Below are 5,762 nucleotides of genomic sequence, written 5' to 3' on the forward strand. Positions count from 1 at the left end.
GGAACTAAGGTACTGGCTTCAGTCTCAGGCACTGATGCTGCCTGTGCTAAAGAATCTTGTACATCTACATGAGGTGTTACTCCTGTATCTGTAACCGGTAGGTCCTCTGCTACCTCTACACCCCTGTCAAGTCTTAGTCCTGGCTGAATCTCATCAAATTGGATAGGGTTGTGAGTCTTCCGATCACGAACATCTTTATCAATACCTACAATCTTTGGTACCTCAGCAGCTCTGCACAGCTCTATAATAAGACACGAAAAAGGATAAGCAGTATCTACCCTTGACATTCTTATCTTTATCTCATCCGAAATGATTTCCTCGAAGTTCAAGGGAAGCAGTTGCACCAAACTTACTACCAAAATAACCCGGTCATCGCCCAGAATATTGTCTCCCTCAGTAGGTATTAGACAAACTCTCACTATGCCCCACCAAATTTTGCCTTCTAAGTCAATGAAGACTTATAGATTCACTTATTTGGGTTTGTCACCCAAGCCGGTTCTCCATCAGCGATGATGTTGGCCAACCAAGGACGTTGTTTGTCGTTATTATTTATTCAAGAATAAAATAATGGTGTGGTGGCCTGAGGTATGAAGTCGGAGCCATGTAAGAATATGTTGATGGCTTTAGTCAAAACATCAACGCTTACACCCTCACCTGAACTCTCATAAGAAGAGGTTAGTCTGCTACTTTGAGTCAAAACATCAACGCTAACACCCTCACCTGAACTCTCATAAGAAGAGGTTAGTCTGCTACTTTGACACCTAGTTTGCACATATTCTCCAAATGGGCTTGGTAGTTCACGTAGAATTCCCGAACCAGTGTGGGGCATAATAAACCTCCCCTTTCTGCAGTCCATCCTAAACTGTATTCTTTGAATTTCTTCTCCACTTCAAGGTATCTTCTCAACCCTTTTGTGATGATCATCTTTTCTTCTAGTATTGGCCTCTTCGCATTCCTTCTATCATTTCTTTGCAACCCAGCAATATAAATGTTTTCATCTTTAGGAATCTGCTATCTAGCACTGTTCCTCACCTCTAAATTCTTACACTTGATGAGAGTCCTCTGAGGTGGAGACTCTTCATCCTTTTGTTGATTAGTGGATGGGGACGCAGAAGTTGTCCCCTTGGACTTAGATTCTTCAGACTCTTCTTGATCCCCTTTATCGGAGTCAGCATGTTCAGACTCATGCTATTTAGAATCACCCTTTTAAGACCCCTCTTGCTCAGAAGCTTTGGTCGACTTAGTATCATCACTATCCTCCACCTCAATTGGTGGGGGTGGAGGAGTTTTCTCTAGGCTCTGCTTTTTTTTAGCTTTCTGAGCAAGGGCTCCTCCTCCTTGTAGTCAGATTCCTCATTGCGGAGCTTACGACGTACATCATCTTTGGCTTCTTTCTTTGGTTCTATTAGGCTCTTTCTTTTTGGTGCCATTTTAAATTACCTAGAGACATTACAAGAACATCAGTCAACCCTAAAGATCACAAGCAAAATCACATTAATCATTTAAGCTCATTCATGTTTCAGGCCCCTGGTATGATGCCAATTCTTGATAAGCTATCATGACTCTGATAGCTTGTCACAATTGTCATCAACCTCAGACAGAATTCAGCACATTTTTACTATTTTGAGATGATATTCCTAATAGGCTGTCACAACCATGATAGCCTATCACGAATACCGTCAGCTCTAAACAAAACCAACTTCAAATTTTTCAAAGCTTGATGATATTCTTGATAGGCTGTCACGATTATGATAGCCTTTCATGGATGTCGTCACACCTACCAGAACCCAATTTTAACTTTAATTGAATTTTTGGTTATCACTTTTGCTCAAGATTTACTTCAATTGGCATTGTGAGCTAATTTTTAAATTTTGGGCTTGCACAGCCCTAGGTGCGATTTTAGCCATTTTCCAAGTTGAACTTCGTTCAAGTACCTAGGGGCTTTGGGTTGTCCTTTAATCACTATTCAATCATAAGCAAAGAAGATTTGAAGTAGAATATACCTGATGGAGCTTTTAATCTAGTGCAACCCACAAGGAGAAGTGTAAAAGAGGAAGATTTTCTTGATTCTTAAGAACAACCCATACACAAATCAACTTGTTTTGCTTAGAGTGGTTTGCCAAGAATGGGAAATAGTTTATCTAAGTAAATAAATAATTCAAAAAGAAGGAAGTTAATATTAGCGGAAAATAGAAAAGGTTCACGATTTGGGTCGGGTTGGATCGGATTAAAATTAGACCCAGTTTATAGATTTTAAGGACCTTGGGTGACGATAATTTGTGATGGCATGTCACTATTGTGATAGTCCATCAAGGTCATTGTCAACAAAATGTAAAGAATTTCCCAAATTTGATCTAGGTGACGGCATTCATGATAGCTTGTCATGGATGTCGTCATGACCTTCCAGCTGACCCTTTTCATTTTTCACCTTCTCTATACTAAATCCTAATTTAAAAATTAAAAACACTTGCTCAAACATAAAAATTTTGGGTTGCCTCCCATTAGCGCCTGATTTACTGTTGAGGCACGATTGGGTTATCTTAACTACTCAGACTTTGCCAAGACAACCTGTTGATCCTCTTTTCCGTCATCATAAAAGACATCGATGATTGAAAATACATCCATATATTTTTTTGTGACATGGGTTGATGCATTTTGAATTTTGCCTCCTTTTTACCAAGCCTAAACTTAAGCTCATTCAACTCTGGGTCAACTATCACCCTTCATGTTGCCAAGAATGGTCTTCCCAAGGTAATGGGTACCTCAAAGTCCACATCATAATCCAGCACCATAAAATTTACAGAAAGAATAAAGTCTCCCACTTTTACCAACACATCATGCAAAATTCCAACAGGCCGCTTTATTGACCTATCTGCCATCACCAGTCGCATGTTAGTAGGTGTTGGATCTTCTAAACCCAGCTTCTTACATACAGCAAGTGGCATTAGATTCACACTGGCACCCAAATCACATAATTCCTTTGCAATATCAAGAGACCCAACTTTGTATGAAATAGTGAATGCATCTGGGTCAGCCATCTTTTACACTAAGAATCGTGTGGAAACTACGTTACAAAGGTGGAGATTGTCCACCTGCTGACTGTTGACCTTTCTATTCTTTGTGACGAGGTCTTTCATGAACCTGGCATAGCCTGGCATTTGCTCAAGTGCCTCAACCAAAGGCACATTAATTGTCAATTGCTTGAGCATAGCCATGAACTTACCAAAGTTTGTATCATCAACCTTTTTCTTTAATCATTGAGGAAAAAGAGGTGGTGGTATAAGGATAGTCTTTAACACTACTTCCTGTTCCTTCTCGTCTTTTCTCTCTGAGATATCAATAAAACCATCCAGCTTTTCAAACTCCACTGGAATACTATCTTTGGGTTCATCAACACTTACCTTATTCTCCATAAAATTGCCCACAGAAGAGCCATATAACATCTTACCACTCCTAGTGTTAATCTATATACACGAGCCATCATTCCACGAGTTCTAAACCGTATCACTAGGTAAAGTACCAGTTTTTCTCTGGTTTAGTGTAGCAGAAAGTTAGGTCATCTGCTGCTCCAACTTCTTAATAGATGCAGAGTGTGAGCTAACCAACTGACTGAGGGTAGAAAATTCACTCTTCATAGTAGTTACCCTCGAATTGGTAGCTTCAACTCCCTTCAACAACGTTTCCATCATGTCCTCTATGGACATTTTGCTAGAGCTAGTTGTTACAGTATATCGACTTCCAGGAGGAACATACAAGATACTCCTGTCATTATTATTTTTCTAATGTCCCTGCTCCCTATCTTTATAATCAGGCTTTTCATAGAAGGTCCAACCTTGGTTTCTTTGGCTATTGCCTTGAAAACCCCCTGATTACTCACATAGTTTGCCTCTGCATCAGCACCTGTAGAAATAGTCCCTTGAGATTCTACAGCCTTAACCATTTCAGTCTTGCCTGACAGCAAGTGCTTAGCTAGCAAGTCCATTTGTGTCTTCAAATGGGCCATGTCCTGATCTCGCTCTTCATCCCTTCTACGCTACTCCGCAGTTATACCACCAGCAACAGTCGGTCTAGACACTACAGAATCCCTAGTGTGCCAAGCCTGACTTTGCTTAGTCATTCTATTCAGCATGTTAGAAGTATCTAGAAAAGAGAGGTCAGTGAACGAACCACCCACAGCATTGTCAATAATTGGCTTTGTCACAGAGTTGAATTCTCTGTACAAAGTCTCCATCAAGTGCAATTCCATCATGTTGTGGTTCGGATATTTTGCAAGTTTCTTTTTAAATCTCTCCTAAGTTTCATGCAATGCTTCAGTCGAGAGCTGCCTAAAGTTACTAATTTCATACATCAACTGTACCCTTCTGGAGAGTTGAAAAAATCATTCTAGGAATGCATCTTTCAACTGTCTTCGGTTAGTTATAGAATCGGGCTCTAACTTGTTCATCCATATTATTGCCTCTCCAGACAAAGACAATGTAAACAACCTCAACCTGATCTCATTCTGGGTCACTCAAGAATTGTCAAAATATTTGCAAATAGTGATGAAGTTTACCAAATGCATGTTTCGGTCATCACCAGGTAAGCCTCCAAACAACCCTTTTAGATTTAGGAGTCGGATCATGGTGCTTGTTATACTAAATTTTGCACCTGATGCCAATGGTGGAGGGATTAAAGCACCCATTGCACCAGCTTCATCCATTCCTTCATCATCTTCATCAGCCTCATATTGAATAAGCTGTTGACCATACTTTTCTCGGACTGGGCAGTTTCTATTGATATTTCACTGCACTGGTGCAGCAATTTGCTTAGCTTACCTTGGGTTTTGAGGATTCAACAATACCTCATCACCCAAGTCTTCATCATCAGGGTTCTGGTGATGTGCTTGTTAACCCAAATTCTGCATATTCACCTGAGCCCAGGCCAAAGCAGCTAGTCTGTTGGCCTCCTGTTGTTTAACCATTCTCCCTATCAGTTGAGGTTCTGAATTGATTGGCAATAACGGTTCTCCAAAACTTCTTGTTTTTAGCATAAAAAACATAGTACATACAATAGACAAAGAAAAATAAACGTAAATATAGAAAACTTAACTAACAGCAAATTAGCGCATACAACTTTTAGTTTACAATCGTATTCCCCGACAACGACGCCATTTTTAATAATGCTCAAACTATACTCTTGAATGGGTGTAAACGGTCATTTTTAATATAAAACCTAACTAGGTTGGGGTCGAATCTCATAGGGAATAGGGTGTGAACTTTGAGTTGTTTACAATGTAATTTACTGGTAGTTTGCTATTTCCTTAAATAGGGGTTTAAGTTTCACAGAAGATTAGTTTTCACTTTGACTTAAATGTTTGTAACCAATATTTTATGAAATAATTGGGATTATGTTCACTAGGGTTTACAGTACATGACCAATACTACAAATAACTCAAGGTTCTCACAGTGGTTAGGATGATAAGCTATCTTTATCGATGGTATGCCAAATATCTCTCTGCCTATTCAAGCGTCTAACTTCCTAATCCTCTCGGACTTAGGGAATCGTAACTCACTGACCAGAGTTTACCTCAGGTTAATCAACCTTGTTACAGTGCTGATTATTAAACGAAGCCTTTTCGAGTCCCTATTAAAAATTTGCTTCCTACTATTTATGATTTCTTTCTCAAGCAAACCAAAGTAGGTACGCCTATTGTTTGCAACCAACAGACATAAGTTATAATATCAGAATTACCAAGAAATCCTAACACCTATTAAACCTTGAGT

Source organism: Capsicum annuum, chromosome 10 (genome assembly GCF_002878395.1).
Source record: "Capsicum annuum cultivar UCD-10X-F1 chromosome 10, UCD10Xv1.1, whole genome shotgun sequence".
NCBI lineage: Eukaryota > Viridiplantae > Streptophyta > Magnoliopsida > Solanales > Solanaceae > Capsicum > Capsicum annuum.